General features: G+C 39.1%; 1 protein-coding gene across 5 annotated transcripts in view; it reads right to left on the bottom strand.

Annotated features, from left to right (window-relative positions):
* The window catches only part of dlgap1b (discs, large (Drosophila) homolog-associated protein 1b), an 85697-nt gene extending 70988 nt beyond the window's left edge, over positions 1-14709 (bottom strand). For 4 of the 5 annotated variants that reach the window (XM_032503735.1, XM_032503734.1, XM_032503737.1 and 1 more), the window contains exon 1: positions 14477-14707. The gene's annotated coding sequence lies outside the window, so the exon portion shown is untranslated. Of the gene's footprint in view, positions 1-14476 lie in introns of all 5 variants that reach the window. The other variant, XM_032503739.1, reaches the window with a different exon arrangement.
* Positions 14710-18256: the final 3547 nt, after the last annotated feature.

Here is an 18256-nt window from a genome sequence, read left to right as displayed (position 1 = left end):
ATATATATATATATATATATATATAAAAATAATCTATTAATATAATAAAAGCATCATCATTTGACAAACAAAAGTACTCTTGAACATAGCAAACCTTAAGCGTTTGTTATGTTACTGAGAAGATTTGACTGGGTTTCATCACACTGAAATGCACTGTGCCTTTAGAGACACATCTTGTGTGTCTGTCAAAGCAGGATATACATCTGTTGTTCTGTAGGCCACTAAACTTCAACAGCCATACATGCATGCATGCATCTCTAGCGCCAAGACTAATCTAACTGAGAGCATCCGCATTCTTTGACATGCAATGAGTAATCCCATAGTGCAGCAGCAAACAAAGGTATCGTGACTCGGTTTGACTTCAGCCATACTGCCTCCAATCCTCTGAATGGAAGGGCAAGTGGAAGTCTTTGATTGACAGCTGTGCCGGCACTGGCACAGTGTAAACAAACTTCTGTTGGGTTACAATCAGTGTTTTGTTAGCATTGGTATTTAAGAAAATGATCACTCTATTACATTTCGCACATGTAATAGAGGGATGTTAACACAGAAAAGAAGGGTACTTTGTTTGTTATGTTTCTCTCCAATGTTTTTAAACATTGTTTTATTATTTCTTTTTATTATTATTTTTATTTTATTTGTATACACTTTCTCTTGCATGTTCGAAATAAAGATATCAATCAATCAATCAATCACAAAAATTCAGCATCTAAACTGAATAGTTTACCGTCATACTGAAAGTTTTTAAGCTTATTGATGTGGAGCAGCTAACTAGCTAATTAGTTTTGAAGCTTACTAAATTAAGTTAGCAGATCAATCAGCAAGCTAAGGCGAAACACCAAATTTATGTCCACGCTTGTAATAGACATTAGCTAGAAAGCTAATATGGGATCCAATTTAAAGTCTGTGGCTCTTTTCTTTTGTCATGTTGCGATCAGTTGTCTGGTCATTGTCAGCCAATAAAAACAAAACAATGATGGTTTATTTGCTCCATCTACATAGACAGATAAACTACAGCATTTTTATCTATATATCTACAGATAGGCGGCGTTGTCAAGAAAAAAAAAAGAAAAAAAAGTGGCATATGAGATGTCATTTTATTTCATTTGGACTTAGAATGTCTTGCTGCTGTTGCTATGAAAGATTCTGTAGGTGTCATAAATACTACAATCTGAACCACCTCATAAAATGTTTGATAATTATGGCTGATAAAGGCCGTGAGAAAAGTGTTTGTTGGCATTGTGGTATTAAGAAGATCTTTTCTCACTTAGCTTATTGGAGCCTGAGAAAATGCCCTGGCTTGTCACAGCTATCCAAAGCTATTGGCTAGTGATGACCCTGACTAAGCCTTTTTCTGCTGCCTGTGCACTACCCTCTCTCTCTCTGCCAAAACCGCCAAGGAGATTTGGGTGTCCTCACAGATGCCAGTATTTCATGCTTTCGACACGCAGGCTTTCACTGTCTGTCTGCCTGGCTGTATGGAAAGCATTTAGGGAGGAAAAAACCCAGCATCCTCTTCTCGGCAACTAGCTAATTATACTACAAAGGCTTGCTTGCTGTCCATAATGCATTAGATACATCCCATTCCAAAAAGGCACAATGGCATTAATTGATTTGGTTTCTGTCTCAAATTAGTAAGTAAATAGGTGCCTGTTTGCGTTTTACACTTGTTCTTCTTTTTGATGTGGTAAATACGAAGACAAGAATTTCTGAGAAAGACACCAGAACTTTTTATAGTATAATGCGGGCCAGAGCTGTCTTATCCAGACTATAAAGTTCAATGGAACGCCAGTCTGAATAGAGTTAGGAAAGTAAGTGAGATGGAAATTAATTTTCAATTACAGTGGGGATAAAACATTTTGGACTCCTCTATGTGTTGTCAGAGGAGTGAGTGGTTTGATCATCTTAACTATGCAATGTTGGAAAGCACCTACACAGGAGCTGATGATGAACATCTCACTTTCTCAACCTATCTTTTAATATATATCTTTTTTTTTTAAAACAACCCAGATCCACTAGAGTCTACACTACATCCTTTCATAATGAGGGTTATAAAACAATAAAGGTTGAAATTAACATTCAAATTGACGCTTCAGATAATATCTATATACTACTGGAAAACTTCCTTTTAGAATGTATGTGATTAAAAAATCAAACAGTCTCTATTTTGGCATTCTACATTTGGACAAATAATGTAATAAAAAGAATCAAACTTTTAGAGTTTGTGTAAGTGTTTGCCCCGAATACCTTTCTGTAAATTTGTAAAGTGTCAAAGCCAGCTATGGAAATAAGAAGATAAAATAACAAGTACAATATTTTCCGGACTATAAGTCCCTCCGGAGTATAAGTCGCATCAGTCAAAAAATCATGAATCGCCATGAAGAGTAAAAAAAAACATATAAAGTTGCACTGGATCATAAATTGCATACATTTAGAAATTTATTTCACAAAATCCAAGACCAAGAACAGACATTTAATCTGGAAAGGCAAGTTATTCAACTACACAATAGCACACAGAACACGCTGAATAGGTGTTCAGTATGTTAACGTAACACATTAACAGTTATTCAGCTACACAATAGCATAAAGAACATAACTGGGAGGCCAAATAGGCCAAATTAACAAAACAAGCCAGCAAGTCCAACAAGCAGTTCAGTTTATTCTTTGTCCCAGAAGGGCAATTTGTATGCAGCAGAAAGAAATCATATGACAATATATAACAAAAACCACACAACAATTTACAAAATAAAATAAATAAAAATTCTTGGGTTTACAATGAGAAGTTACTGGTAAGAAAATTCACCAAGCTCCCGATCTCATTCCACATTACTGAATCCACTGAATTCTTCATCCTCGGTGTGGCTTCTGAACAACTCAGCCCGCAATTAGCTTTTCTTTGTTTTCTTCATTGCAGTAAGAGTAACCTCTGCTTTTTGCCAGTCCCTCACAAAAAAATGCATCATGAAGAGAATAAAAACATGTAATTTGCACCTGACTATAAGTCGCAGAACCAGCCAAACCATGAAAAAAGTGTCTTATAGTCCAGAAAATACAGTAATGCTAAATTAAGCTTGGTTTGCTGAGCTTATCGCAGAAAGAGAGATCTTTGTTGCACTGCTCCGTTCAATAATCTATGAACGTACGCTAGCTTTTTAATCTGTGTGTGGGAACAGATGGAGTGCAGCGATACAGATAAAAGAGCATTGTGATATGCATGAAGCATGGGGTGTTGTCCGTGGTGCTGAAGTTATACGGCAAGCTGCAGGAACTCTCTCTCCGGGAAATTAATTAATCTTTCTCTTTCTTTCTCTGTCACACACACACACACACACACACACACACGCGCAACCACACACACACACACACACACACACACACACACACACACACCACACACACACACACACACACACACACACACACACACACACACACACACACACACACACACACACACACACTCACTTAGTTTCAGCCAAAAAAATGTTGATCTCCCTGCAAATCTGCTGTCCTGAATTCAATCCAAAACCACTTTTATTACATATATGTAGCATATCTATACTAAAATGGCAATTCTCTGAAAAGGCTCAGCGAGAATGCAGGCGTGAGTGGGGACCTGAAACAGTAGTGACCAATAACAGGACGAGAACCCAGCTAATTCAACGGTAGTCCACAGGGCCAGACTGATGTCTGACCTCCAGCTGTCTGTCCATTTTGTGCTCAATTAGCAAAGAACTCTCTCCCTCGCACATGTGCATAGATCTCAGCACTTGTGACCTTTTTGTTCCCCGCTAATTAAATTACTAATACATCTAGACACTAAACTTCTCTGTCACAAACGAGTGGGTGTGGAGGTCAAGAGAAGAGAATAGCCAGAATGAAGACGACATCGATGGAGGGGTCTGTTGATTCATTCCCCTCCTGGCCCCCCCTGCAGGTGGAAAATTGGGAGCAAAGCAAAATTCACTGTCACTCAGTTGCCAGGACAATCTGAGCTTGTGAAAGGGCTACAAGATGAATTTCAAAAAAAGCTACTCAAGCAAAAGTGCAGGTTTCACACTGAGTTTACAATTATAAAATACAACATGGTGAGTTTTGCCAAGGCCAGTCAGCAAAAGCAAAGTGCAAGACAGACTCAAATTTCCATTTTTTCTTTTAAAAGAACAACAACATAATTCAAAACCTTGTTTACATCAGGATTCTTTTCATTTCCCAAAAATAAAAGCAAAAAATTAAGATGAACAATTTTGTCATTTTTCTGTGGGGATCAAATGACTAACAGTGAGCTACTGTGCATGATGCATGCACATCAACATTACAGTGACTTACATACTGTGGACCATTATGTAGTTTGAGCTATTTTCAAGTCTGTATAAAAGTTGTTTTTTCATACTGTACAGAATGAAATGGAAGAAAATTGCCTCTTGTGAAAATATACAAATAAGCCCTAATACCTCTGACTATGCTATCTGACAAAACATGAAATAGAGGGGCAATCTAGATGATTGGTCATAAATAGGTCCTCTGTCCGTCAATGTCTATTCATGCGGGTTATTAGATTGAAAAGATAGTTTTCCCCCTCTCATCTTCTCTCTCCCTCCCCCCTATTCTATGCATGCCACCTTGGCATTGGTTTTGGCTTTGTACCACAGTTTCAGCACCTCCCTCTCCTACCTCCGCTCTCCCTTTTTTCTCTCCCTGCAGCCAAAACGCAGCACGGTGATTTATGGTGTAATTTAAAAATACCACACAATGATCTGGATTTATTTTACAATACTTTATTGACATGTTTTACAGACTTGTGTTCCGGGTCTTGTGTGAATCATAAAAAGAATGCTGATAACAGTCAGTTTGTTAGCTGGCTTCTGTAATCCGTAGACTTAATTTGACAAATGATTGTCTCTATAAACCAGGAGATAATCCAGGAATTAATGCAAACATGCCATTTGGTTTAGTTCCATTTGAATTATTGTTTCAGATGGATTATTACCCATGAAATGTGGCTGACTGGGAAGTCTTGGATCCAGCTAAACTGAATAAAAGGTATATTATACAAACTATTACAGATTGTGGAAAATAATATTTTATATAATTATTTTTTCGTGGATAAATTGCTGGCAACATTGCACCAAGAAGGCAAAAGTGCTGCTCACAAATAATCCTACAAAACTGTAAACAATTGAAATCTTCTTGCTGTCAAAACTAACCCTCATGAAGGAGTTAAACCAAAATTGGCAACAATTTTAAGGCTCTGCTATCAACAATATACCAAGTTCATTTCCATATTTGGACCTTCTTTTACTTGTTTCTATGCAAAACAACCCTGACTACCAGCACCAAACACTCACACTGACACACACATACAGTCACCATCTGTCATGCTGTAACCTCCCCAAGCTCGCTTTCCCTGCTCTGATTCCGTAACTTTGTTACCACCACATTATGGCGGTTAGTAAGCGCCATACCTAGATTTACCACTTTGTAATGGACTAGCACTGCGGACTCATCTGCTTGACAGCCGTATTGATTCACTGCACCGTGACGCGTTCACAGCCCAGTTAAGATTGCATGGTGGCAATGCTGACCTCCACCTGCTCTCGAGCTACTGCCGTCATTATGTCCATCTGCCTCTTCCCAGTCTGATTATATAGCAGGGACAGTTAGTGGCAGTAGCTCAACATTTCATTAAAATATGTTGTGATTTAAACATTTCTGCAGACAATGAAAGGTTGTCACTTACAACTCCACAGCTTTCTGAGTTGCACGGGCTTCAGTCTCCCAGTACACACTAACTGATGTGTTTGCACACACAGCTCTATAGTTTCACACCACCTGGGAAAAAATATCATAGCAAAGTGTCTTGCCAAGAAACAACAACAAAAGCGAAAGCCAGGATTTGAAGACCGAAAGGAGAAGGGAATTTGTGCCAAGCTGGCTCAGCAGCAGAATACTCTCAGATGATACAGTGAGGAGATGATGCCCAAGTTGCCCTGTGCAGTTATTATATAAGTCAAATGTGCATTGTCTTTCTACAATTTTAGGAGCTTACTGGAAGACATGTGAAAGCAGTCTGTAATGGTTTCAGAGGAAGAAACATTATCCTATTGCCAAAGGGGTTTCCTTTGAATGCAGCCAGAAACATTTCAGCATGTGCAGCTGCTCTGCATGTTTATTTCACCCTACTGGGAAACCTCTCAGGGGGAGCACCATCAAGAAGAGAAGAGGCGATATGGAGCTCAGTAAGAACTAAACCACTCATGCTGGCTGCAGTGAAGCAGCTACTAGAGGTTGAGACCCAATCAGATTAGTGAGGAATATAATGAGTGTGTTGAAAACAGGCAAGAGAGGTTAACTAGCATTTACACTAGCCTAATGACCTTTTGGTTAAGAGATGACCAGTTGGTTTTTGGTGGTTTAACTGACTGAACAATGGTTTCCTCCCCCACTCACCCTAACAGTCAACACTACTGTGGCACATACTGTAAATTCTTTCATATTATGGGGTTCACCCATATTAACCATTTTACTATGTTTTGCAAAGTAGCCATTAACAATTATAAAGGTCAGTACTGAAGCTACATATCACATTACATCTTAGTGATAAAGAGAAAAAGATGATAAAGTATCACTGCATAATTCATAATTTCACATTCTGTACTGCATGTTCCTCCAAAGAGAGGTCTTTATACTAAAGATGTGACACAGTCCTTGAAACATAAACATGTACTCATGTACTCTATGTGCATATTCTTCACAGCACATTAGTCATTTCCTCCTTGTTCTCCCACTCGCATTGCCTCCTCATTCATTGGGCCTTGCGCCTGATTTAGCCAGTGCCTTGGGCCTGCAGCAACTGGCGGTGGTATAGAGGGCCATGTAAATGTCACTGTCTCAGAGGCTGTGCTCTGCAGAGCGTGAAATGAAATCTGGCAGAGTTTTAAGGCCCTGCCTTTCCTCACATGGACATTCCACAATACATGGGCCCTATATAAAACTCAAGTGCATGTTATGATTACATCTGGACACCCCACCTCTTTTCTTTATCAATTATTCAAGTCTCAGGTCAAAAGTGTTATAGTCCCCATTTGGGATTCAATATTTTCCCAACATGATTAATACATTATTAGTTCAAAAACCTTTTATTATTGTTGTCATGGGAAATTGGACAGCTTTGATAATCCAAACTAATCCTATGGTCATACAACCATATCAAGATTACTGCATGTTGTATGCATGTATCTCACCACTCAAATGTCAATGACATGATTTACTGTGCGTAGACGGCCAATGAGTGGTTTGAATGCTTTTAAACATTTCACTGCAGGAAAAGTTCCCTGTATCACTTCTTCTACTGGGAAAATTGGCAGTATGTTTGAGGGGCTCTTTCGCAATTAAAATCAAGAATACGAAGGGGCTTTAAGCCTGAGCAGACGCCATTTTGGATCCAATACAGCTGTGTCAAACCTTGTTACACAGTCAGTTCTGCCTCAGCCATCTCTTGTTGGTTCTTATTGTCAAAGATGGGATCAAAGTAATTCCAAGAGCTGAGCATGTAAGGTTGGAGGAAATTCCGCCATTGATATATCAGAATTCCTGCGTCAACATTCAGGCCACACAGGCTATCCTTCGAACTATTACTGTCTCTGAACTGACAGAGTGCTGTCAGCGTGTAGATGAGCTTAATAAAACCCCATATTATAGTCCATTTAAAAGTGATGAGATCAATTAAAGGCTGTCATCACAAAATATCTACCTACTTAGAATACCCATTGTTAGAATGACCCTCTCTTGTTTATTGTCTCTATTCATGTCTCAGCCAGGCACTTCAAGCCTGCCAGTTGCAGACATTTACAAATAGGCTCTTCTATTCCATTTAGAGCTGTACCTTTTGCAGCTTATCTTGTGTAACGAGCTCTTAAATAAATCTCCTTGCTTTAAATAAACAGGAGCAATGCTCACAAAGGCTGTCCTTGTTGTTGGGTCACACAACAGTCTGGAATCTCCAATGGCACGTGACATGCTGATGCCAACAACTGTGTATATTATGGTTAAGGAAGAGGCTGTTTTAAAATATTGAATTCATTTATGTGACACAAATAAAAATGTATGGAATTCTGATGAGTTTCAATTAAACAATATTATTACAATATAGCATACTTTGGCATTCCCAAAACTTTTTATAAAATCTGGCCCTGTGGGTCAGTAGTGTGTGACAGCTTTGAGGAACCACACTTGCCTAAGAGCTTTAAGATGGCTGAATGTAACTGGGATCACACGCTCTCTCACTGTGTGACAGTACCCAGCGACTCAGAAAGGAGTCAGTGCAAGGCAGATCTTCGTCATGCCCCTGATTCATCGTCATCCTCCTTTCCCCTGTCACAGGCACTGAGAGGCAGCCAGACCAGCTGCTGCAGGGCACTGCAGAAAGCTGTGGCGTGGAGTGATGCTGGCAGGTCAAAAGAAGCCTACGCACTGCTCCACGAGGCCAATCCTCACCAAACTGACACCGTGAGCAACACGCAGCTTCACAGTCCAGAGAAAAAAAAAATAGTATATGAGGTAAATCTCGATGGAAACTGGAATAAATATGATAATAAAGTTATGATTTATGTTTGATACTATTTATGGTTGGCATTTTTTCTGAAAAAGCCATATCTCTATAGAGTGTATTATCCTCGTTACTTTACCAATGGCATATCAGAGCTATATTAAGTTACTGCTAATGCAAACCCAATATTTTGCGTTGCTGCTTCACATTAAAAGCGTAAACTGGTGTATCATGTCGTGGCTTTTATTGTGAAGCCCACTGACCATGACAGTTCAAATATGCATCTACAAAACAAGACATGATCATTTTCATAATTTTTACGAATCAGTTTTAAATATTAGAGGAAGTGATGGAAACAGACAGACCAGCATCCCTCATCAGTGTCAGGGAAACAATGAAAATCTCACATTAATTTGTTATTACAGGATGTGACACCTGTGCTGCGTGGAGGTTAAACAGGTTGACACCACACGGATTGTGGCCCATTCCTGTTCCACCCATCATCCCATCTAGGTGGCTAAGGTTTGCTGGTCACTGTGACAATAATATTCCCTATGAAATAATGTATCTATCTAAACTCATCAGGAATTAGACGCCTTCTTAAAATGTTTGGATGATAACAGAAACTATTATCCTGTCTAGACATCTAGAATTGCCAGACCATATAAAGTAATAAGTGTATATTTGTTAACAAGCAATTGATGTTATAACATTATTTTATCTGACTTTGTTTGAATGAAACAAAACTGCCTATGATACTGTATATGGTCAAAAAAATACAATACATATATAGATATCATAATCTTTAATGCAAAAACATTAAGATCTTGTCAAAAATCCTCTCAAAAGAGGCATCAGCCCTCTCTCTTTCTCTCATCACTGTCAGTCTAGTAGACAAGCCATTGAGACTTTCCTAAAGCTTCAGTTTGCATGCAAATTAATCTCTCTGGCTTTACTGTGTACACATGGTAACAGACTGTGGTACAAAGAAATTAGCATCAACTCTGCCACTGGCTTTTCAGATCTTAGATTAGGCTACAAAGGATGTTTGGAATTATAGGAGAAAGCCCTGTTTAGACATATGCATGATGTTTGTACAAACATCAGCATATTGCCATTTCTTAGGCATGATGGCTTAATAATGGATATGTGCCTATTGTATTTATTAGCAAACATACTGTTTAAAAAAAAAACAAGAAATATATCTGCTTCCCACTCAGATGTAGCACCCTCAAAAGTGAGGCAATGAGGGGCTTCACTTAGCAGCAAGGAGCTGCTCAATTACAAAGAATATGAAACTGTAAATGACAAAAGGGAACATGAACCTTCTATGGCAAATCCTTTTAACAGCATGACAGCTATTTGCTTTTTGATGATATTGCATAACCTGATGAGGTTAGAAAAAGAAGTAGAGTAACTTCATTACATTGCATATGGGTATGTGCCTTAGTCAGATCCTTCAAGTCAAGCAATCACGAAAGTCATATTACCGGTAGTATTAAATTATTACAGTTTTTCATATAATTTCCCATATAATTATGTGAGGCTTTACAAACTAAGCTTTGCAATAAACCTTAAATAAAAAAATAAAAAACATAGTATGCAGTTTGCACAAGAGATTTGTGGATGATCAGGTTGCTGGAAGCAGGTAAATCTTCCCTCAAGTCTATTCTCTATGTATGAGTGTGTTTGTTTGCATGTGTGTATATGCAGTGCATGGTTACATGCATGTACATAGCCTATTGCAATATGTCAGTCTTCATGATGGAAAATAATGTCTATACTTATTAGATTGCTAGCAACAATGAGTATGAGTCTGCCTATAATCCACTGTGATCCCCTGATTCCACTATCAAACAACAAATCTCCTGCTCCCAGACACCAACCAATTATGGTAGGTATCTTTTCTGCAGGTGATCATACAACACATCACCATACTTCATAAAAACTATCCAGAGAGAGTTATCTCAGGAATGATTTTGACCCAGAGGAGGTATTTGTTTCTCTATGATTCTCCATTCAGCCCCTTGCCATCCGTGCAGAATATCAGAATATACAGCTATCAACAGGACTGTTTAAACAAGTCAGCCAGCTAGCAGAATGTTTGTGTTTAGAATGGCAACAATAAGGGGATGTGTACACTCTCACTCCACACACAGGTTCAGTAGCAGTTGAAAATTGTTTTGCATTCAGCAGCTGATTCCAGCACAGAAAGGGATATGCATCTGTTGAGAGAGGGAGTGTGTGTACAGGCAGTCCTCCCCAGTGTCTGGCCAAAGGCCTCCCTGGTGGATTATGTTACCCAACAATGGCAGTGGCCTTTCACAGTCGGAGCATGCTCCAATAGCAGTCAGGCATACAAACATGCTTTTTTTCCTTCCCCTCACTCTCCCACCAGAATTGACATTGTCCCCTGCCAAATGTGGGTCTACAGTATGTCTTTATATCAACAAATGAGTGCCCCAGTTTCTGGTGAAAGGCAAATGAAAAGCAGACTATCACACCAAAGCATTTCAACAGAGCGTGCTGTGGCATAAATGGCATCACACATGCAAAGGGAACCAGTGTCCCTGCATGTTTTGTGAGGTGAGCCGCTGTGGCAATAAGCACATTTTCTAATTCACTAATGAAAGATGGACAAGACAGAAGGCTAGAAAAAACTGTGGAAAGATAACGGTGTGATAAGACTGTAAGTGACTCTGTGTGTAGAGAAACACACACACACTCTCAACACAGAGAGAAAGCCTGAGGCATAGACTGTAGTGACTCCTTGAAGGGAAGCTGTAATGGTAAACAATGCTCTTCATCAGACATTCAATAGCTGTGACTTAAAAGATGCTGCACACACAGAAGTCCCTCAGAAGAATACTGTATATACAGCAAAGTGACATCATCAGTAAGTGTAATGTACTTTGTCTCATGCCTCAGCTAAAGCACAATACAAGGGTGATGGGTTTGACCTCAAAATGAATTTTATTTGTCAATTAAGCGAATGGGGCAGCTAAATGAAAATGTTATGATTGGTGACATTTAAACCAGACAATTAATTAAGAATAAATCCTGGGGAGCAGAACGTGATTTTTTTTCACCCTCAAACTACTCAAAAAACATTCTCAGAGGAGCAGGATTAGTCAATTCATTCAAACGCGGAGTCTGTGTTCATTCAGTGTGAGTAACAATCTGTCCTGGTACAGTGAGACCTGTTTTGTGGGCAGTGGCACACACACTTCTCTTGTAGTCATCTTTTTGAAAAAAATAAATTGGCCTGCTGACGGCTCCCCATACGACCTATCTCAGCAGCTAAATTTGGCGGAAATTGCACAGGCTGAGATTAAAGGACTAATGCAGGACTTTCTTTTAGGGTCCCCTCTAGCACAACTAGCAAGTCTTATCTGTGTGAGAGAGAAACCTCGAAAACAGAAGATGTCCTGCTATCATAAGTGAATCACTGAAAAGCAACAAGACGTTGTGGGACCTGACGCGGCAGAACAGTGCATTGTAATTAAAATTCAACAAAGAAAAGAACACATCCTGGAATGCACCTCAGAGAATACTGTTTTAGCTTACTCATCATTGATGTCATCCACAACCATCATTACAACACGATTGTGACGTCCGGCCTTCCCTAATAAAACCTGAGGGAAACACGTTATGAGTACCAATTATGTCATCACTGTGCATTTAAAAAACTACTTTGCCATCTAATCCCTTATTTTTATTGCGAAGCTTTAGGGTGTTAAAAAAGCAATGTTTGTGCCAATACAAGTGTTAGCGTCCTTCTGTCCTTTTTGGCTGCTCAAATCTCAAATTTTTACAAATTTCATTTTAATTTCAGGGTTCTATGGCTTTAAAGACAAGCTCAAAACAGAACAGCAAACACACAAACAAGGCCCTTTGGACTGTCTGTCTGTGATGACACATTTACACCCAGACAGCATTACTTGCATAATTAAGGGTGTGAAAAATATACAGAGATTTTAAAATATTCAACAGCCCTCATCTCCCCTTGAAAGTATCCTTATTATTCCACAGGCAGCATGTGGAAAGCAAGTGGCCGAGGCAGTGTTTACAGGTACTTCGTAGCAGAGCAGATCTCATCGTGTTTTAACTAAATTGGCGCCGCTTAGTTCAACAGCAGCACAACACAAGCAGGAGCAGGATAAGGCCACTTCTTATTTACACAGGAATAAAAAGACCTTTAAATTGGTGAATTCTTATATTGTCATCAACTATGAGGTGGATGAGATATGAAAATGATATAGGGGGAAGCCTCTACAGCTGATAACAACATCAAGACAAAAAAGAAGCTACTAAGGCACAGGCACAAGGTTGTGAGTTCATCATGACCTCATGGGCAAAGAGGAAAGGCAGCTAATGCTAACTCCAACACTCCATCTCAACAGTTGTGTGAAGCCAAAGCCGTCAGTCATACGAGTGTTATGCAGAGGGGTCTCTAACGGGGGGGATGGGAAGGGGAGCAGATGCTGGGGCCTTGTGTTTAACAAGGTACACGTGCACAGTTTAAGGAAGTGACACAGGCAACGAGGAAGATCAACAGATTGTGGGACTGTTTGCTGCTTCTATGACATAAAAGAATGCGCTTGAGAAAAAATGTCAGCCTTGCCTTTCAAATGAAGTAGGCAAGAAAAAGATGGTAAAGATAGGGGGGTGGGGGGTCATTACACATATCTCTCATCCTGTAGTACATTACTTCAAATCTGAAAGGTCTGATTACCTTAAATCTGACGGATCTGTGTGGCCTGCAGCTTTCAGTCAATATTCCCGTTTCTATATTATTTAAGTGCTTAATTCATAGTAGAAATAGGTTCTTTACTTGATTGACCTCTTAGCCTTTATCCCTTCCTATCCTCCTTGAATCTCCCTCTAGCTCTGCTGGAGCCAGAATAACAATTGCTTTTTTTTCAAATTGGCTCAGTGCCCCTCCACACACAATAATTACAGTTTATCCTAATGGCATATAATTTTCATCTACACCAGGAGCCATTAACACAGCTTTATTCTGGACCAACTTGTGAATTTTCATCAGACAAGTGATCTATTCATATTGCAGCTGGAGTTAGTGGAAAGAGTAATTTACAGATGTACTGTTGTTCGTTTATGCTACTAGTTGTGATTTTAATGACTAGAATCCTACATGCTGTCAAGAGCGCTGTGTGTGCAAACCACATGAAACACCAAGTCCATTTCCAAGGAGACAGAGGGAGCTAGAATGAAACCATAGTGCACAATGACATAGAGAAAAAAGGCATTGTACCCCAGAAACCAATCACTGTAGTGTCTAAAGCCTGCAAGGCTTCAGTCTATAATAGAAGGAAGATGTAAGCACCTCAAAGCTTTGTGGACATAGAGGGATATGATGCACATGTTCTGCTGGCCATTACTGTATCCTCGTCGCACATGTGATAGCAGTCTGTTTAGCTTTTTATTTTGCTTAAAAGCTTAATCTTGCAAAAGCAGCAGCATTCTGCATCCTATCATATTAAAATGACAAAGACGCAATTGCAGACAAGGTTTTTCCGGTCAAGGCGCATTGGATTGGATGATTGGATATTTTACAGTGTCCTCATCATCACTTACGGAAAGTGGTAAGGACGACTGTCAGCGTGCCATAAGTGGGAAAATGCAGTGTAACAACTTTTTCAGAACGAACCGCCTAATTTCTGTCAGTGTCCAGGTTGATTAGAAAGTTGTGAACATGTAGGCAATTCAATCAATATAGCCCATCACGCACAATCTGACAACAGTAAAAGAAGCATGACGTTCAGGACTGCACATTCAAGAAAAAGTGGCTGACGAAACATGTGTTGATGAAAGAGATGCGTCTATTATAAGTGATGACAAGTGCAAACAAATTCTCACTGCAGAATGAATGAAACGAGACAAACAATTTGCGCATTTGTCCCTTACCTTGACAACACAGACCGTCCGAGAATCGCCTCGAGAGTAATCCTCGGAATTTCGCTAAAAATGCTTCTTTTTCCTCGAGAATGTAACAAACCGGAATTTATCATATAGGACGTCACTTGGATGTTAAGGTCCCATACACTGTAGTATCTTCCTGTATCGTTTCGTCTGCGGGCTGCAGAGGCATCACTGAACGTATGAAACAGCGCTTCACATGAATGGAGAGAGGGAAAGTACGACATGGAGCCTCCAGTCTGGATTCTTCAGCGCTCCACTTGTCCAAGTTCGAAACACAACACATTTTAGACTAGCTATACCTCAAAAATAGGCTAATAATGAATGGCTACTATTATAATTACTGGTGTCGGTGTTGCTTATAATTTATTAGAAAATAAGGGGGAATTGCATCCCGTAGCATGAAGTGAGGAGGACCCCTAGGTGCATTTAATTTATCACTAATTAACCCAAGTATGCTAGGTTGAGGCTAAAGGCTAATCTCATGTTTGGTAATTTCCCACATGTTAACAATTTAGCCCCCAAATCAATAACAAAATATGTTAGACAAATGTATTCAGACGTAATATAATCAGAAAATATTATAGGTAGGCCATATTGTTGTGCACTATATTTAAAATACTTCAACTTACTAGCATTTTCCAGAGATTTCAACCACAACTCATCCTCAGGGCAAAATACATATAAAAGTAGAAAGACCTGGAAAAGGCTAGTAAATTAACCTCAAATTATGATTTATATACAGGCAATGTATATTGAAATATTAGTTTATGTTTTTTCTAAGTATTTACCTATTTTTCTGTATTATTATTATTATTATTATTATTATTATTATTAGCCTACTACTACTACTACTACACAATTTTTAAGTCAACATAGAACAGAATACATCAAATGGCTCATACAACTTTGACCATCTACAATTACATGAAGTCAGACAAATTAATCTACTGAGGTGCAGCTTTTTCAAATTTCAAATTAATGTTTTTCCCAACATCCATTTTAAGTGTTGTGTAATTTCACTTACTTGTAATGTTAATTTGTCATGTGACATCTTGTAAGTAGGCTACAGAGTGTGAGATCCTTCAGTGCAGGTTTATCATCCAAATCTCTCTTTCTCTTACTCGCTCTCTCTCTGACTCGCTCTCTCTCTCTCTCTCTCTCACACACACACACACACACACACACAAAGACACAGTTGTGCAGCACAGGCACATCACACAGACTTCTCCCATCACTCTCTGTCTCTCTGTAGCAGTGATACTGATGAATGACTGGAGGCTACTCTGCTGGGAGAGAGCAAGAAGTAACAAACCAGCCTCTGCTCTGCCTGCCAGGCAGCCTAGATCTAATAACAAAGTTGCATACTTCAGTGGCATAACCCTGGCAACAGCAGAAGCAGCAAAGATTGAACTTACTGTAAGCTGCCGTTGTGTGGTACTATGGACTTTAGGTGATCAGGCTTCAAACAAATCAGTTGTGCCTTTAGAATAGTGGTTTGGATGTGACACTGGGAAAGGACATTTCTGCATTGAGATGTTATCATGGGATTTACTAAAGCTTGAAGTCTTTTCATCAACCAGCAATCAACAATTTATTGGTGGCGGCCAGTCAATAAATGCATTCCCTGAAAGTGTCAGTGAAATCAATAATCTCCCTGTGACAACCCAGAGAGAGACGTAGAGGGAGAGGGAAAAAAGACAGAGGTATAATGAGTGGTCACACTTGCACTGTACACAAAAACGATTGATTAACTGTGTTGCTGGTGGAGCATATTGAAAGAAGAGTGGGGATCTGTATTTTTACAACTCATGGCAAACTCTGCTATTTTTGACAATTTTCTGTGTGTGTGTGTGTGTGTGTGTGTGTGTGTGTGTGTGTGTGTGTGTGTCTTTAAGGTTAGTTATATTCCAATTTAAGATGGTTTTCTGTGTGTGGTGCCTTTAATGGAACTGCAGTGAGTCCCTCAGGAGGCATGTGTGATCTTATTTGCGTCACAGCCTCTTGCAAGTACAGTACACCCATGATGCTAGCCTACACATCTAAGTGTGTGAAATAGCTTGTCAAAATTTGTCATGAGGCTGAGAAATACACTGATATACTTGTTGAAAATAAACAACATCATAAAATGCCTAAGGCTTGTCAACAAAGCAATTCAACAGGATTTAAATTAACTTCGTTAATTTTAAGTTTAACAAAAAAGGATGCACTACATATTTTAAATCCATAAAAACAGCAGTGTTTGATCACATTTTACACATCAGATGGAATGTGACTGACTGTTACTGTAATGCATTTCGTCACAACACTTCTGTCTGACACATAATCCAGTCCATATTTTATGTCACTCTCTGGCTCAGCATGCAACAGCCAGCCATCTATCAATAATTCATACCAAAGGAGGTAGTTGCAAACATATGAAAGATGACACAGAGAGTGCAAAGTAACTGTTGGATTATTTTATCGACAATTACCATTAAATCATAATTTGAAAGTTTGTCACAGCTTCAAAATGTTGAGTTCTCTTTCAAAGAACTTCAAGAAGAAACAATTACAATGTATTTCCTTCTTGTTATATATGCATTTCTACAAGTCAATGACAGCACTAACAGATTTAACAGTGTGCTTTCCACGTATTGAGTTTGTCAACAGAGTACTTTTGCAGTTTATAATGACACTGTAATTTATTTGATTATTCAAAGTTATGATGCTGGCAGATGAAGCACAAGCCATATTAATGTAAATTATTAATCATTACATCATTATAAATTCTGCTGATGCTGCCATGGCAATGACAGTCTTGTAACAGTGAAAAGCTTAATGTTTTAAAGAATTGTACAAAAACATCGAATCACAAGAAAGACTTGTGGAGATGCATTTTGCATGTAGAATGTGATTAATAACATGAATCTGAATTGCATAATATCTCAAAGGAAAACAGCAGATGTCACAGCTCCCATCTTTTCCTTAACTGCAACTCACCGTTCTTCTTCTTCTGCTGCTTCTCTCAGAACAATTACAGACTTGAGAGATGAGCAGATCTCAGCTACGAGGCGTGGCTGGATGAAATCAGTTCCACTGGATGGAAGACCATAAGCACGTTCCCATCCAGCATTTTCAAATCAATGCTCATGAAACGGCCCACAGGGACGTCTGCAAACCTTTGATGTTCCCTTGAAGACTATCTCTTTTTCGATTTAATTCAGGGCTCTTTGTCTTGAAGCAAATTAATTCCAGCCTTAAAAGTGACGTGTAAACATCAGTATCTCATTTGAACCTTGCAGTATGCATGCACATTTGTGATGCAAAGAGCAGATGGTGTGAGCATGATGGTCTTAAGTTAAGGAACATCGAACATGTTGCGTTTTCTAATTGCCCAATTAATGTGACACATCTTTTAGACCAAGAAAATCAGAAGTCATTACATAAGCTCATGCACATATCTGAATCTTCTTAACCACAATATTTACACGAAAGAGCTAAGGTGATGTACAGAACTGTAAGATTTGCTTATATTCTGTAGGCACTCAACAACACATACTGTACGCTACTGTATGTTGCCATACTGTAGCCATCCAAACACTAGTAGAAGTACTAAGAATAGAAATGGCATTTAAGCTGAATAATTCAGACTTAGTGGGTGGAATACACAACAGGTTTTTCTATGAGGCCTCAAAAAAGCCTTAGAAATGCTGATATCACAACAGCATATTGCTATCACTGAAGAATCCCTCTGTGTGTGTGTGTGTGTGTGTGTGTGTGTGTGTG

Source organism: Etheostoma spectabile, chromosome 22, assembly GCF_008692095.1.
Source record: "Etheostoma spectabile isolate EspeVRDwgs_2016 chromosome 22, UIUC_Espe_1.0, whole genome shotgun sequence".
Classification (NCBI taxonomy): Eukaryota; Metazoa; Chordata; class Actinopteri; order Perciformes; family Percidae; genus Etheostoma; species Etheostoma spectabile.
This window is presented reverse-complemented; position numbering and strand designations above follow the sequence as displayed.